This window comes from Myotis lucifugus, unplaced genomic scaffold, assembly GCF_000147115.1.
Source record: "Myotis lucifugus unplaced genomic scaffold, Myoluc2.0 scaffold_270, whole genome shotgun sequence".
NCBI lineage: Eukaryota > Metazoa > Chordata > Mammalia > Chiroptera > Vespertilionidae > Myotis > Myotis lucifugus.
This window is the reverse complement of record NW_005871318.1, coordinates 408,653-426,182: the sequence shown is the minus strand read 5'-3', so window position 1 is coordinate 426,182 and position 17,530 is coordinate 408,653. Positions and strand designations below refer to the sequence as shown.

General features: G+C 38.3%; 1 protein-coding gene across 3 annotated transcripts in view; it reads right to left on the bottom strand.

Annotated features, from left to right (window-relative positions):
- ZC3H12C (zinc finger CCCH-type containing 12C) overlaps window positions 1-17,530 on the bottom strand; it is a 68,396-nt gene that overhangs the window by 46,725 nt on the left and 4,141 nt on the right. For 2 of the 3 annotated variants that reach the window (XR_002831795.1, XM_006099312.3), the window contains exon 1: window positions 5,784-6,914. The gene's annotated coding sequence lies outside the window, so the exon portion shown is untranslated. Of the gene's footprint in view, window positions 1-5,783; window positions 6,915-17,530 lie in introns of those variants that run through there. The other variant, XM_014464844.2, reaches the window with a different exon arrangement.

Genomic DNA, 17,530 nt, shown 5'->3' with positions numbered 1-17,530 from the left:
AAGTTACAGTGCTGTTGGTTGTGAGTTCAATGTTAATGAATCAACAGTATATATTAAATAAGGTGTCTTTAAACAGCAATACATGTACAAGGTTATGTACTGATTGGTCCATGGAAATGTTTTGACCTGAGGCTAAATCCTGTGTTTCCTGTAGGAGCAATGGTTCAGTATTTGTAGCAACTTTACAGAACAGAACTACAATGAAAACAAGAATCGGCTGTAATTTTTCCCTATTCAGAACTCATAGAGATCTTACCTGCAATTTTTAATACCAGTTTTATTCGGCAACTGGGACCCTCCTAGGGCCCTGCACTGGGACTACAGCAAGAACAAAGCAAGTGTCCTTCCCTCACCAAGCTTTCGGTGTAAGGTGGGGTGGGGTGGGGGAGAGGGAGAGAATATAAACAATAAAATATATCAGGTGATGGTCAATGCTAAAGAATCTTTGAATCATGGAAGTCTACCCTGGTAAGGCAATATTTGTGCAGATGCCTAGATGAAGTGAAAGGAAGTATATAACAGGAAGAGGGAGGATTAAGTACAAACCCCTGAATGAGAGTGTTCATGGATCAGCAAGGTGGCCAGTATGACTGGCAGGAAGTGAGCAAGGGGATGAGTCAGAAAGATAAGGTCACGAGAAGCCAGGACACGTAGAACTCTGAAGGGCAATGCTTCCCAAACTTTACATGGCATCTGAAGATCTGAGGACCTTGAAGATTCTGACTCAGGAAGACTGGGGTGGGGTCTGAGATTAACGCATTTAACAAGATCACCGTTGATGCTGTTGCTATTGGTCCATGGACTCTACTTTGAGTAGCAAGGTCATAGGTCAAACTTGGCTTTTATTCTGAGATGGGAAACCTTCGGAGGGCTTTGAGCAGATGGAGTGATATCACCCTATTTTATACTAATGTCTAATAAGCTTGACCTACTTCCACACTTCCAATTGTGTTACATCGATCTTTACCTATTTCTGTGCCAACACTGTATATTAATAACTGTAGATTTATAATATATTGGTACCTTGCATGTGCAAATATTCTATCATTAGTTTTTTTCATTTTTATATTACCGTGGATGTTTGTGTATGTACATGCTTTCAAGTACTTTAGAATTGTTTTGACAAGTTTTAAACAAAAAGCTACTGGGAGTTTGACAGGGACTGCACTGTAGTAAATACCTGCACTGCTGATATATTAATCAAGAACAATTTATTGACACTTTCTCTATCTTTCAATACAGTTATCTAGATTTCTTAATGGGGACTTATGAATTTCTTATTAAACTTATATTAAAAACATTTTGCTTTTGTTCTTGCTGCTGTGAATAGAGGGTTTTTCTTTCCCCGTTGTATTTTCTATCTGGTTATTGTTGGTATCTAAAAAAATTATTCCCATTCTCATTCTTGTACAAACTTCAGTGAATTCGGTATTTCAGTTCACTGGTGTCACTCTTTTGCCTCCTTTTCTAACCCATCCAAAGATTTTTGGCCAGGATTTATCATTACAACCCCTAATGTTTCTGCTAGTGTTTCACTGAGGCTCTTGGGTTTCCCAGGCACAAAACAAAATCATCAGATTGCCTCTTCCTTATCAATGTTTGCATCTCTTGTGCCATACTTTTATCTCATTACATTTTAATATTAAATAACACTGGTTATTTTGTGTTGTTCCTGATGTTAATGGGAATGCCTCTAGTGTTTTATTATTAAGCATTATATTGATTGCTGGTTAGGTTGTACACACACAGATATACAACATACACACACACACACACACACACACACACATCACCTTGGACAAATTTACCTCCCCTTGCCTCAGTTTCCTCAACTATAAAAATATGTAATATGGTTGTTTTAAAATTTAATGAGATAATCAATGTGAAACACTTGGGTCAGTGGCAGGCATATACTAAGCACTCAGTGTTAGCTACATGAAATAATGTTTATATACATATATACTGTGTGTATATATATATATATTACACTGTATATAGCCTTTACAAATCATTTACAGAAATATATTTTCCTCCTTCAGAAAGATTTAAGAAAAAAATCTGAAATGTGAATTTCATTAAAATGATATATGATAATTATTTGTTTGACTTATTAATACTGTCAAGTATATTAATAGACTGCCTAATATAGAAACATGATTACATTTGGGAAGGATTATATATACTGATATTCCCCTAAAACTTTTTACATAAATAATCATAAGACTAGATTGTCATTTTCTCTCACTTGCTTTGACACATTTGGGCACCACCATTTTGCTGACATTAGAACAGTGGTATGGTATTCATCCAAACTTTTTCTCAATGGCAAACCAACTGCCCAGAGTACCAAAGGGAACTAGGCTAGATTGGGCCACGTGTTCCCACACAGGCACCACTATTTCTGATTTACTGCTGTTCTGAAATGTGTCCCTGAACCCTTAGTATAAATGTCAGGGCAGAGTTTACTCCAGCATGTGGCTCAAAGACAAGAGGAAGAGAAGAAGGAAATCTCATAACTTAAGGATATAAGAACTAACACTATACCATGCATCCCTCCCCCCAGCTAACCTGGACACGTTATTTAACTGCTCTGTGTCTCAGTTTCTTCAAATATGAAATGGAGATAACAATACCACCAACAGCATAGGGTTATTATGAAAATTAAATGAATTATATGCATAATAATTTAGAACAGGGGTTGGCATTTGGTAAATATTAAGTGTTTAAGAAGTTTACACTAAAAGTGCAATTGAAAAACAAAAACAAAAAATATACCTCATTTTCTTTATTTTATGTTCTCATTAACTTAATTCTAAAAGTTTTCTCTTTATTATTAAACTAGAGGCCCAGTGCACAAAATTCACGATTCATGCATGGGTAGGGTCCCTAGGCCTGGCCAGCAATCAGGGCCGATCGGCGCCTCCCTTCCCCGGCTGCCGGCTGGGGCCTTCCTTCATTCCACACCACCCTCCTGGAAGTCAGCACATGTCATAGTGAGCGATAGAATCGAACTTCCATGGGGACACTTTGCATACTAACCTTTTATATATATATATAGATAGATGGGAAAGATTGTGCAAAAAACCCAAAATAAACAAACAAACCCCCCAAAACAGACTATCATGCAGGCGAAGGATACAATTGTGTCCCATGTGCCATTAGCTCTTCTTACCACATGTTCATAGAATCAAAATATCAAATGACCTGGAGTTCAAGTGCCCTATGCTGTCTTTGTTCATGACCTTAACCATGTGAATTTTGTTAAATAAATGATTTAGAACAATGTCTCTCAGAGGGAAAGGGGATAACACTTAGTTTGGAAAAGCTAAACATACCTATCCTTTTTTGTAAGAAAAACTGATGAGTTAAGTGTCATGGAATACTTTAGCTAGTGAGGTTAATTAGAAGATGCTAGAAAGCTTTGTAAGGAACACAAGTATAAAAATGGTTGGAAACCAATGGCTTAGGAAAAAACACATTGATTTGATGGTGGGCAGGAGTGAAGGGATGAGGGAGAAAATGGAAGTATAAATAGAAGAAAATATAACAGGCACCTGAAAGGAAACAAAGAGTTTCTTGTGGAAAACATTTCTTTCAGTTTTCAGGGGTGGGGAATCTTTTTTCTGCCAAAAGCCATTTGGATATTTAAAACATCATTCACGGGCCATATAAAATTATCAACTTAAAAATTATGTTGTTACGAAAAAAAGCTCCTAGATTTGAATTTCGAGTCCTGTCTGCGTTTGCCTTGGCAGGGGCAGGCCAAATGATACGGCCTGCGAGCTGGACCTTCCCCACCCCTGATTATAAGTGGTGGGTTGTGGGAAATTACTTAAAAATAAATGGCTGTAGACAAAGAGCAGCCATCTCTTCCCACCTCAATAATCTTTTAATTTTTAGCCACAGATTATCCTAAAATAATAAACTGAACACTTTTCAGAGTTAGCTTTTTTCTAAGATCTATAAGCTATTAACTATTGAAAAATTAACTCCATAATAATTATCTCCCTTAAATAATTGTTAAAAAATTATTTTGTTAAGATTTTAATGGCTGAGGAATTTATTGATAGTAATATTTAAGTACAGAGTATCTTACTTCTTAGGGCATTTTTATAGATGTTAGCTAGTTGATCAAATTTTATTTTAAAATTGTTTACAACTAATACATTTAATAAGTAATATTCTGATGAAAGGCAGGAACATAGCAGAATGGTTCATGATTACTCAATCAGAATAAATGAGAGGTTAAACTAGTTTTCAATGAATTCATGTATTCATTCAAAAACATTTATTTGAATGCTTATTATGAGAAAGGGATAATGCTAAGTGGAGAAGATGGGTGATAAACATAAATACAGTTGCTATCCTAAGGAATATAAAAGTTATACTAGGGAAACCAGATAAAGGAATGTCCATGTAACATAGGGTATGTCAAAATTAATGCTATTAATAGTGATATGTCGGGTATGAGAGATAAAGACAGCGGCTCAGATTTGAGAAGGTCCTGAGAGGTGACATGTAAGCTAAGGACTGAATGACGATGACGACACATTCCTATATACACTATGGTGTGTGTGTCTGTGCAGGGGGAAGGAGAGGAGTGGGGAAAGACAGATTTTTGGCCAGAGAACAACAAAATCAAAGGCCCAGCGATGTGAGAGATGATAAAATATATAGATTATGTGTAAGAGAGGCTAGAAAGTGGCCAGTTTATGGGAAGTCTTGAATGCTATATTAGAGTTTCAACTTTGGTTCCAGGAAATGATGGGAAAAAAGAGAAACAAATATGAGACGTTTTCTAAGATAGAGCCAATGGGTCCAGAAATGATTGGATTTGCTGTCCCCTTATTTATACATTCATTGGTTGATTCTTATATGTGCCGTGACCAGGGATTGAACCCACAATCTTGGTGAACTGGGACGACGCTCTTCCCAACTGAACTACCCCAGAAATGATTTAATACTAAAGACAGAAGAGGAGGAAGTAATAAAAAAAATTGATGGCATCAAATGATATAAATATACTGCAGAATGACTGAGGATATTGAGGGAGCTATTTCTGTGGAATGAACAGACAGCTATTCTTAACCATGTATTTTTTTTTAAACCCTCACCCAAGGATATTTTTCCATTGATTTTTAGAAAGAGTGAAAGAGAGAGGGAAAGACAGAGAAATATTGATGTGAGAGAAACACACTGATTGGTTGCCTCCTGCAAGAGCCCCGACCAGGACCCAGGCCGGGGAGAAGCCTAAAACCAAGGTACATGCCCTTTATTGGAATCGAACCTGGGGCCATTGGGTCTGTAGGCTGAGGCTCTATCCACTGAGCAAAACTGGTAAGGCTTAACCATGTTTTTGTGTTATTGATCACTTTCTTAGTCTAATGAAGTCTCCCTTAAATAACTGTTAGAAAAATTCAAAGTAATGCTTTTAAATAAATTAAAAAACAGAATTTTATTACAAAGAAACCCATTATATTAAAATACAGTTATCAAAATATATAAAATTGTGGTATACTGAAATATATGCTTTTACATTAACACATTAAAATAAGATATAGCAGCAGATCTAATCACTACAATGATTTTGTAGTTAAAAGTGAAAGATACTCAAAATATTTATTTCAACTATAACATGACAGAAAAATGTTTATGATTTCTGTGGGTAACAAAGTCATATATACTGTTATTAATATTGGGATTGTTGCCTACATTCATAATTAAGGAAAATGCTAAATTTCATTTAGAGATTATGAATATAATAATAAAAATTTTTTTCTCACCCAGCATCACAGAATGCCCAAACTCATATCCATAGCAAAGGGGAACCACAGAATCCAGGTTAAAAACTCCTGATTAAGAAAAAAAAAATCCTGGTAAGTATGTGCTGAAAAAGAGATGGTAGTATAAGTGTTCTTTTAATAAGTGTGACAGGAAAGGAATAAGATATAGAAAGATAGTTTGGAGGGTGATAGGGAAGGATAAGTTTTTCATTTTCTCTTTTTTCCCCCTGTTAGAACTTTAAACCAGGAGAACGGATTCAGTGGGGCAGGAGAGGAAAAAGTGATGCATATCTATGAATGACTAAATGAACGAATGAGAATAATGAAAGGGATAATAACTTGGTGAAAACCAGAAGGAAAGCAGGGAAGGGCTCCTCTGTCTACCCCCTCAGCCTTGCCAGTCGTTCCCAGCCTCTAGGAGACCCACGAGCCAGGACTGCCTGGGAGTGAAGAGTGAAAGGTGAGAAAGACACCTGGCAGGACCTGCCAGTCCTCAGAGAGCAGGAGGTGAGCTGGTGTCACGCTTCCGCCTCCTTTTCCAACCCATCTGCAATCTTCTTCCCCAGCTCTTAAGATCCCCAGAGGCTCACTGCTGCCATGTGGCAGTCTAAACACTCTCATCCTGTCGCTCCTTCCAATCTCTCTCCCACCAAAAGTCAAAACTCCAAATGAAAGATCAGTGCGGGTATTGGGATATTTGTTAGCTTAAAGCAATTATTAAGCATTAAAGTACAGTTCCTCGATATAACGGACTAATTCGAGCGAGGGTGTGTCCATTAAAGCTAAAGTCCGTTATGTAATAAAGTAGGTTTTCCAAATTCGTATGTTAAAAAATTGACAGATTAGTTTACCTGTTATTATGTATATAGACATGTTTGTGCGATTAAAATTAAGTATGTATGAAAAGTGTAATCTCACAGAAAAGCTTTCTATATGTATTACTGTCATTTTACATTTACACTGAATAGGTCAGTAAATGGGTGCATTGACCAGTCCCCTCGAGTAAACAAATGCGCACAGTTGGGGCGTGGCTCAGGGCAGGTCAGAACCACTTGCACCAGCGGTAAAATGCCGGAAGCCGGTCCATCCTTGCTGCTTGACACAGTCGCTGCAGGAAAGAAACATCTGCACAGCAGATGTTTCAAGGGACCTGGCATATATAGCATATTGTTCTTAATATGTTTGCTCTCCTTAGCGCCAAGTGTTTTAACCAAGGTCACTTCTCCGAGAAAGGTTGTTTCCCCAGGTGGGGAATTTTCCCTGAGGTTAGGGAGGGGATACAACCCTTTAACTAAGTTCCAGGTGGGTAGTTAATCACTTTAACTACAAACAATCACGCTTAAGCTACATAATCTTTACTCCCTGGAATGGAGATAAGAAACGCCCTAACCTTTGCAATAGAAATTGACAGGATTAAAATCGACTGGTATAAATACAAATGTAACAAGACAATAAACATCAGATCCTCATCAGTTCCTCATCAGTTCCTAACCAGAACTCCGACCAGAACTTTGGCTGGAGATCCTGGCTAGAGGTCCTGACTAGGCTGCTGATCAACTGAAGGCTGTCTTCGTGTCATTCCTTCTTCGCCGACTCCGTCCACACCTTTGGGGACCCCTGGACCTGCTGGGGCTGGACCCCAGCAGTAAAACTTCCGCAGAAAGTCACCCCATGCCATGTGACAACAGAACCAATTACTACTCACCTCGCCTCGTGTGATCATGGGCTAATCATTTCCCAAACACTGCTTACGAGCTGTGACTCTGGAATTTAAATATGTAGACTATAGTTGTAGATATGTAATTTTATTTATGTCGGTGAAATTACTAGTTTTTTCTCCAACATATGGCCTATTTGCTAAAATTTGTTAAAAATAACTGAATTCATAACAAAAAAACCCATCAATTTAATTATAAGCAAATCTTGGTTAAAAGCTTTTTAAAATTAACAGGGTGTTAATTTTCACATATGACATATGGACTGGAAATTTTGTCAGTTAAATCAGAAGTCTGTTAAACTGAGGTCTGAAAATCGAGGGTTTACTGTATGAAGTAAGGTGTGATTGATATTATAAGGATAGCTTCTTGAACCAAATGACCATTTAATGGTTAGATATAGAGACTTAAATATAAGAATCTCAGCATACTTCTGGTCCCTGGATCTCCTTCCTTATGCCTGACCTGACCTCCACCTCACTTGTGTGTGTTGCTATGTGGGTGACCATGTGCACGGGCAGAAGCAGGTACAGGGAGGATATAATCAGCTTACCCCATTTCTCACTCTTGGGAAAGGTTCTTAAACCACTGGGTTTGCTAAGCAAAAAGTTACTTTAGTGGGAAGCAAAGATTTGGCAATTAAACAAATTAGTCAGTCTTCAGAACCATTATTTCTAAAAGAAGTAAATGGTTATTTTATTTCATATTATAATTCTGGTTATCTTTTTTTCCTGTTGTTAATCCTCACCCAAGGATAATGTATTCCCCCCCGCCCCCCCCCCCCCCCCCCCCCCCCCCCCGTTGATTTTTTTAGAGAGAGTGTAAGGGAGAGTGGGAAACAAAAAAAGGAGAGAGGAGAGAGACATTGATATGAGAAAGACATCTATTGGTCGAACCCCTAACTGAGGTACAGTGGGGCCTTGACTTACGAGTTTAATTCGTTCCGAGACCGAGCTCGTGAAGAGCTCGTTAACTCAAATTACTCTATCAACTCAATGCAAAAAATCGGCCGAGAGACAGCTGGTATCTCAAAAAACTCATTAGTCGGGACACCTGTAAGTCAAGGCCCCACTGTATGTGCCCTTGACCAGGAATCAAACACATGATCCTTCAGTAAGCAGGCTGATGCTCTAACTACTGAGCACACCAGTCAGAGCTCTTATTATCTTTTAAAGAGATAATACAAAAAGTTGAGTAAGAGGCTATACACAGTGAGAAGAAAATTATTTCAAAACTTTGGCCAAATGTAAATCCATGCTGAACTGTCCTGCCTATTTGAAGTGTTCATCATCAAATAAGTACCCAATTAAAATGCACATGAAACTTAAGTACTCATTTGCTATCAAAGTAGGAAATAAACATTTACGACCCATCTGTTATTCTGAGGAATGATCAGGCCCAAGACTCAGCACCTGATAGCCCACTGCTTGCCAAACTGCAAGCAGTTTGGCTTCTGGCTGTCACTCAGGAGTTCCACGTGCTTTCTCCACCTGCCTTCTCTGCACTCAGGTGCTATCACACCACTGGAGGGTCTCCAAGCTAAGCCACAGCTGCCAACCTGGCTCCTGCTTCCCTGCCACCGAGGCCAGCCCTCAAATTTCCTACTTCAACTCAAATCAAAAAATTAATTTTGTGACATTTTTCTTATATGCTGGATTCCTGATGTGTTTCAACACCGTACTTTAAACATATACTACCTATACTCCGAATCTAGTCTTACTCAAACCTCAATTTTGAGTAAGAATGTTCCCTGCAGATGTTCTTATTAAAAAGAGGGTGGGGGTAAAAGACATTAGAACCAATCAGAGGATCTCTCTTCAATGCAATTGAAAGACCTAGAAGAACACTGAAAAATAGGGAACTCAATAGGAAATAAAAGGGCAATAATTTGAAAAATCTTTTCCTCTTCAGAAAAAAAGAAAAGCATTTGGTTAATTTTCTTACAGGAATCACTAGAATTGCCACCACTCTCCATTTTCAAGAATGTGGAGTTAATTCCGATAATTTTGCTATTCCTTTTTATTCATACCATTCATAATCAGGTCAGGAAAGAAGAGCTAATTTCCCCCCCAATCTGGGGGTGAAAGTGGGAAGTATCTGGAAGATGCTCTCTGAAATATGATTAAACTGGTAAAGAGCATAAGGAGGGCCATGGAGGAACCACAGCTGCTGGCTCCTCCCACTCCCGAGGAAATCCTAGGAAACACGCAGAGGGAGATCACCAGGGCTGAGAGGTATGAAGTTCTACAAGCAGAGAAACCGCATTTAAGGAACTCGAACACTTTTAAAACAAACTGGGAAATCAGCCTATTTTGAAAGTTACATCATTCTATCCTTCCACAAAGATGACAAAAAGCCCTGACAATTTGAAGCATTGGATTTCTTTCTCTTATCCACAGTGCTTAAATAATGATGATGGCATTAAACTCCAGGGTATATAGTATTTAAACTACAACAATAAAAATGACCCTTATTTCAAGTGCTCAAATAATTCACTATGAGTTTCTTGACTTCAAAGTTGAGATATAGACAGACATTTATGCTAACCAACTTTTTAAGGCTTAGGAAAAATTCAAACCAACATAATGGAAACGTACTATGACCATGATATAAAAAATGAGAAGTTAGCAGCAGATAGCTAGAAGCAAATTTAAAAAAACACGCACACCCAAAACCCAGTATCTATAAATTAAAACTCTCTTCCAAATAACCCTGTAATTCAGGGGTAGGGACTGTCCAGTCTGCAGGCCATAAAAGGCCCAGGAAATCATTTGGTCTGGCCCTGTCAAGGCATTAGGAGTGAATTAATTAAATGTTTGACCAAATATAGCAGGCTAATTTTTAAGTTGATAATTTTGTATGACCTAAATGGAACAATAAAAGAAAATGAAGACTTAAAGATAAAACAAGTATCATATAAGTCAACAATGAGGAGGCAGCTTCAATTATTTGGGAAATCTGCTCCCTGTAATTGGATAAAAAAGTTAAGATTTGAAACAGACTAAGTCACACAATAAGGATAAATTAAGCCCACACAATTTTGAATAGAAAATGAGTACAGATGACTAAGAAGAACAAAAACTAATTTTAGCCTGCCCCTAAAAGACAATGAAGTAACAGATTGGAAGGCCCTTTAAAAAATCTAAAATATAAACTGACATTAAAAGCAGTAACAGTAAACTTGATTTTATGAAAATTTTGTATCTGATAATCCCAATTATTTCTAACACAATTTAGAGCCAGTGAATAAGTTAGACTGAAAAAAACAAAATCTCTGTCCAATCAAATCAATGGATACTGTTTTTTTAAAAATATATTTTATTGATTTTTTACAGAGAGGAAGGGAGAGAGATAGAGAGTTAGAAACATCAATGAGAGAGAAACATCGATCAGCTGCCTCCTGCACATCTCCTACTGTGGATGTGCCCGCAACCCAGGTACATGCCCCTGACCGGAATCGAACCTGGGGCCCTTCAGTCCGCAGGCCGACGCTCTATCCACTGAGCCAAACCGGTTTCGGCTCAATGGATACTGTTAAATCATCCTATATAATAAAAGGCTAATATACAAATTGTCCCCTCGACTGGGAGTTCAACCAGGGGGTGGGGTCGGCCAACCGACTGCAGCCCCTCCCCCCAGCTGGCCCCGCCCCTGATCAGCCCCCTCTACCGGGGCAGGGCTGGCCCACCAACAGCCCGCCACACAGTACAATCTTTCAGTTCTGCAATCCAGACTATCTGAGCATCCTAAAAGCGTTTAATCACTGCCTAAAAACTTTTATTTTAGAAATAATATTAGCTGTTGTTATACAGTTTTATAGTCCACAGCAGATGCCTGCTGCATAATAGAAGGAGGGAGTGACAATGTCAGCAAGGAACAGCTAACATCAAGAAGAAAACACCAAAAATCACTGATATAAATCAATAAAAATCATGGAATTCTGCTATCCCTACCATCGTAAAAAAAAGCATGACAGCTATTGCTATTTAGTTTAGGATAAATCGGAAATCTCAATAATCTTGGTAAGGTTAATATCTCTAGGCATGCACTCCATCACATGGAAGATAGGGAAAATAACAGTGTAAACTGTATAGAATTGTTTTAAAACTAAATTAGGTAACATAAGTGCTTAATACTATGCCTTGCATATCGTTACTGCCCAATAAATGTTAGCTATTATTATATTTCATAATAAGTGAAATTACAGGCTACCTATTATTTGAAGGGTAGAAAAATAAAATGCATGTGTACACATTCTTCCATTTAAAATAGTTAAAATAGTTTGCTACTGAAAGTCTTTAAAGACTAACTTTTTTGAAAAATTCACTTTTATAATATCCTTCCTCTGTTAAGTGGGGTAGTTAATTATATTCTTACTAGAGGGCCGGTGCACAAGATTCGTGCACTTGGGGGGGGGGGGTCCCTCAGCCTGTGCGCCCTCTCGCAGTTGGGGAGCCCTCGGGGGATGCCCGACTGATGGCTTAGGCCCGCTCCCCAGCAGTTGGACTTCCTTAGTGCTGCCGCAGAGGTGGGAGAGGCTCCTGCCACCATCACTGCACTCGCCAGCTGTGAGCCTGGCTTCTGACTGAGTGGCACTCCCCCTATGGGAACACACTGACCACCAGTGGACAGCTTCTGCATTGAGCGTCTGCCCCCTGGTGGTCAGTGCACGTCATAGCAACCGGTTGTTCCACCGTTGGGTTGATTTGCATATTAGCCTTTTATTATATAGGATAAGGCAAATATGTATGGCCCCTCAAGAAATCACATTATGAATTCTAAGTTAACTTACAAATGTTTAGGTAACAACAATTGTGCTTTTTGCTGTGTTATTGAGTGAATCTCTTAATCATGTACTGGCTTTTGTTCATCCTACTCACACCAGATTATTATTTAAAGTACTAGATGGCCTTTAATAATAAAAACACATTCATGAAGTTTTCTACTATGTGCCAAATGCTGTAGAAGACTGGGACCACAGAGACTTACCTTCAGGGAGCCTAGAGACCTTGATCAATATAAAAAATCCTAGGCACAGCCCCAACCAGTTTGGCTCAGTGGATAGAGTGTTGGCCTGCAGACTCAAGGGTCCCAGGTTCGATTCCGGTCAAGGGCATGTACCTTGGTTGCGGGCACATCCCCAGTAGTAGGTGTGCAGGAGGCAGCTGATCGATGTTTCTCTCTTACCGATGTTTCTAACTCTCTATCCCTCTCCTTTCCTCTCTGTAAAAAGTCAATAAAATATATTTAAAAAAAAATCCTAGGCACAGTATAAGGTACTGTTATCTACATTTTTGTATTATTAGGTAATCCTTATGGTCTAGGTAGTATTTTCTGTTTTCTAGATGAAGAGCAGAGACACAGAAAGCAGAAAAGAAATAAGAAACAAAGAAGAAACAGTTAAGTATCACTAAATATGCCAAGTGTTATGGAAAATATACAGTATTTTGGAAACACAGAAGCACATAATTTTGCCTAAAACTAGGAAATTAGAAAATGCTTATGTGTTTTTACTTTAAAACCCAAGTAAAAATTCTATAAAGTATAACTACAGGTATTAAAAATTGTCAGGAAAATATTTATCAAAATACTTACAGACATTATTTCTGGATAATGAGATTCTAGGTGATTTTAACTCTTAACTTTGTTTCTTTTTAATCAACTTGGAGTACTTTAATAATTTAAAATATAAGTTAGAAAAAATATTTAAATTAGATATTAATGCTCATCTAACTAATTGTCAAACTTTGAAGTGCTAATACTTAGTGCATTCAAATATGGTATGCAATCAGCACTCTTGATTTGCTAATGGGTGTGTACATCAGCACAACTTTTCTGGAAAGCTTTTTGGCATCAAAAACCTTAAAGCAGTGGTTCTCAACCTTCCTAATGCCGAGACCCTTTAATACAGTTCCTCATGTTGTGGTGACCCCCAATTTCATTGTTACAAATTGAACATAATTAAAGCATAGTGATTAATCACAAAAACAATATGTAATTATATATGTGTTTTCCGATGGTCTTAGGCGACCCCTGTGAAAGGGTCGTTCGACCCCCAAAGGGGTCGCGACCCACAGGTTGAGAACCGCTGCCTTAAAGCATACTTATTATCTTGGATGATTACTTCTAGGAATCCATCCTAAGAACATAGATAGAGAAAAAAATTATTTTACTGGGATAGTCAACATAAGCATTATGATATTAAATTCTGGCAAAAGAAACCCAAATGTTTAACTGAAACAGGAGAATGATTAAATAAAATGACAGGTTCTCAGGAAGAAAATATTTGAAATATTCTTAACATACACTAAGAAAATCCTTTGTGTACTTTACAAAGGGAAGGGAAGGGGGGATACAAAGCTCTATAAAAAGTATTAATTCCAGTGATAGGAGAAAAAGATGTATCTTTTAAGAACCAAACTCCCAAGGAAGATAATTCCATTATATATTTTAAACCTCACAATACTAGACACATTAATTAACATGTACTAAGTTCCAGAGACGTTCATATTTGACTAAAACAGACTCAGCCTATGTTGGAACTCTCGCTCGGCCATTAATGTGAGGTCCATTAAGTTACTTAACCACATTGTGGTTTGGTTTCCTCATCAGAAAAAAAAAAGAGTAATGAAATAGTTTTTCGTAGGAGTGTAGTAAGTATTAAACGCATTAATACAGGTGGAGCACTTAGAACAATTCGCGGCAGAGTAAGTTATCCATCTTAAACTACAATGGAGTCAACTGAGATCTAAGCTGAGGCCTGAATAACGAGGCTGAGCCAGGCAAAAGGTGAGGGTAGCCAGGGAAAATGTCCAAGGCAAAAGCAGGGAGACCTTGGGATTTTCTTCTTATTCCCTATACGATAGGATAATTTCCTTAAAGGCAGAATGCTTTGACTGTTCAGAATGCGCTTCTGGGCTTTGCTTTAGGCTAGTTCACTGTGCGTAAGAATTACTATCAGTGTTGTGACATAAAATCATATAAACTAGGCTTTATGGTGATTATACTCTATTTTCATCTTAATACAGTAAAACAATCCTCTGTCAAATAGAAAAATTAAAGAGAAAATCATACTGAATGAAAAAGTGAATATATTTTGGGATGAAATAGATTTAAAAAAAAAATACATTCTCAAGTGTTGGTTATTTCCCTGAACTGTCAATAGTGAAACAGCAACGATTATAACATGTTTTTGATGAATCTCACATTATAGCTTTTTAAGACATGAGATTTTATATGTTGTAGGCCCATGAGGCATATTAACACTTAAAACACAAGAAGAGCCTGGCTGGAGTGGCTCAGTGGTTGAGTGCAGACCTGTGAACCAGGAGGTCAGGGTTTGAGTCCCGGTCAGGGCATGTGCCAGGGTTGCAGGCTTGATCCCCCATGTGGGGTGTGCAGAAGGCAGCCAGTCAATGATTCTTTCATCATTGATGTTTCTATCTCTCCATCTTCCTTCCTCTCTGAAATCAATACAAATATATTTTTAAAAAACCACGAAGATTTTTTTAGAAAATCTGATATATTTGAGATCCAACCCTAGAATCTCAATATTTTTTATTTAAATTTGGAATCGTGATTTAATAAAGTCTTCTTTACTGACCTTGTTACTTAATATCTCTTTCCAAGCACAATCCCCCCCCCTCCCCCCGCCTGCAAATATCTTCATCACCTTAATCACCCACTACTCCCATCTTAATGCTTTGGACACACTAGGCCACCCACTCCCTGCTTCCCTGCCAAGGTCCCTTGACTCACAGCACATATTCATTTAGAAATGACTCCCACCCAGCTCTACCTACAGGCAAACCTCATTTTATTGTGCTTCTCACAAATGTTGCGTTTTTGTTTTGTTTTACAAATTGAAAGCAAGACCCTCCACTAGCAAAAAGATTCCTTTATTGTAGTAGTCTAGAAAGGAACCTGCAATATCTCCAAGGTATGCACAGGTAGGTACCAGCATACTAGCATCCTACCTCTGAGGCCTGGAACGCAGCCTTCCCCAGGACCTGCATTTACTTTTCTCCTGTCACAGAGAACATTTGATGTGGCGTTGTGTTCTGTTCATAATCGCCTTTTACAGGTCAGGGGCCTTACATAGCACAGAGACTTGACACTAAATAATTATTTACTGAGGGAACAGTTTATCAGTCTCAAAAGAACAATGACTGCAGATTAGTGTATAACCCTAGATTCTAACACCCAAAGAATAAAAACCCCACTTCACAACTTGTTTCTTTAAAACTGCAATCAAACCAGAATGAAAGTAGAATTCTTCTGGATTTGTGTACAAGAACAACGAAAAACATGAAAGATATAAAATGGCATAAAAAGCTATAAAATGATAGCAACACGTTTACATCTGTTATAGAAAATAAAATTAAACGTAGAAACCACTTTGGGCTGCTAGGATGAAGACAAGGTAACCTAGTTGTAGGATGAAAAAATTTTAAAAAATACAATTTTCATTAAACACTTGGGGTCCAATTTGGCAGATGTAATCCATGAAAGCATAGCTCCAGAGAAGCCATTAATATAAAGTAGGATATCTTTATTAGTCTGTTAATTAAAACAAAAATGTAGTAAAAGGAAGTGACTAGTAAAAACTCTCATCAGCGTACACACTCCAAGCTTCTGTTTCCTATCCTTTAATATTTTCCATTATAATAAAATAGTTTCATTAGACTTTCATTATAAAATGCAGGCTAGAAAATACTGGCTTCTTTTTTTGCTGTTGTTTTGTTTAAAAGTTTGTTTTATTTTGCTTATAGTATTAAGTACTTTTGTGATGCCCAGATGCTAGAGACAGAATTGTAACTTACTTTGAAAAGTAAAACCCGTTCTTAAATTAAGTAAAAACACTCAATTAAACATTCTGAATTATAGACAGTTACCGGACCATTCTGATGTTTTTAGGGTATCTTCAAGTAGACAGATTTAGGTAACTTAAAATAAGAATGCCAAATGGAAAGAAAATAGATGAAGCGAGAGGCCAAGTCTGAAATAAGCCTCTTCTTTAATGATCAAAATAAGATAGTTTCACAAATATTTGGTTCCACTATTTTTATATTCAAATATTAAATAACACCAATATTAAAAATTACTACTAAAGTTAACTGTATGTGTAAGTGACCAACGGAAGTCATACCCACTGAACCCTAAATATATTGAGTTTAAAAAGATAAAACATATATTGTGACTTCTTGTGGTTTTTGGAAAGTCCAAAAAATATGTTTGAGGTCCTTCCACTGTTTTCTATTCGAAAAATATGATGAAGTGAAGAAATGAAGAACTTCTCCAAATTCCTAAATGTAGAGTACTGAGCCCGAAGTATCTTTGCATCCATTCTAAGATGATTAAAAAAAAAAAAGGATCTGAATCAAGGAGGGCCTCGTGGGCCTGGGGATATTCCAACCCGGTCTTGCAACCAATAGGAAAACTCCCCCTAAATCTGAATTAGCATTTCGCCTCTTTATCACAATGCAAGGAGCACAAATCAGGATTGTTATTGGTCACCCGAAAGGCCAGGAACCCAGATCGAGTGAGGCTGTGTTTTAAGGAACCTGAAAGGGGTGAAGGATGAGAGAGTTTAGGGAAGACAAGTGGGATTCACGTCTTGGAGTTATGTTTGCACCACGTCTTTGTATCGAGTTCATACGAGAACCAGCGCAGCTAAAATGAGCGCTGGGGGAAATGGGGATTCGCTGAACTGAAGCGAGGGGAGCAGGAGGGTCGCGAGAGGCGGGGACGGGGGGTTTCGTTGGGCCGCCCGGGCGCGGGGGCCGTTTGGGTGCGGGATGGATGGATCGTAGGGGGAGTGGCTGGGGCCGGGGGTGTCGGATACCTCACCCACGAGTGCGCGGGGTTGAGGCGCGGCGCCGGGCTGCGGGCCGTTTCCACGGGCGCCGCTCGCCTTTCTATTTTCTTGTGGTTATTTCTGTTCTTTCTTGTTTTTTTATTTTTGTCCTACTTCCCTCGCACCCCCCCCGCCTCCCCCTCCTATTTATTATCCGAGTGTATCCCGCATGGAAA